Below are 554 nucleotides of genomic sequence, written 5' to 3' on the forward strand. Positions count from 1 at the left end.
ATTTCAGAGCAACTGCCTAGCATTTCATAACAACAGATCATCACTCAAACATAAGGGAACAATTAGAGACCTTCCACAAGGTAAAAATAGATACAATACATGGAACAACTCAGTACTCAGGATTCTAGATCCAGTCATTCTCTCTGAAGGTCCAATTCTCTAATAACTCTGGGTGGAGACTGAGATTATTAGATAAAAGACACTGGGGACAAAAGCGCTGGATGTTGAAATGCCAGCTCCCCATGAAGGCTAGACAATAGGGGCTTGGCTATTCTGTGCCTGCCTGACTGAGATCAGTGTGTCTTACCCTATTAAAACCTATATCAGAAGAGCACATTGTCTTCTAATGGGCTGAGTACACACTGATGGCTAATGACGTGCCACACTCTTTGGAGAACATTAACAATGAGGACACGCTGTGCGAGCATGTCTGGACAATGAGGGAGAGTTCTGTAACAAACTGTCAGCAAGCTATTAGAGAGAAGACAAGTGTTTGAGGGGTACATACTAATGCCTACACTCTTAAAAATAAAGGTGCTTCACGATGCCATAGA

The sequence above is a fragment of the Sinocyclocheilus grahami genome, unplaced genomic scaffold (assembly GCF_001515645.1).
Source record: "Sinocyclocheilus grahami isolate Dianchi unplaced genomic scaffold, SAMN03320097.WGS_v1.1 scaffold3.1, whole genome shotgun sequence".
Classification (NCBI taxonomy): domain Eukaryota; kingdom Metazoa; phylum Chordata; class Actinopteri; order Cypriniformes; family Cyprinidae; genus Sinocyclocheilus; species Sinocyclocheilus grahami.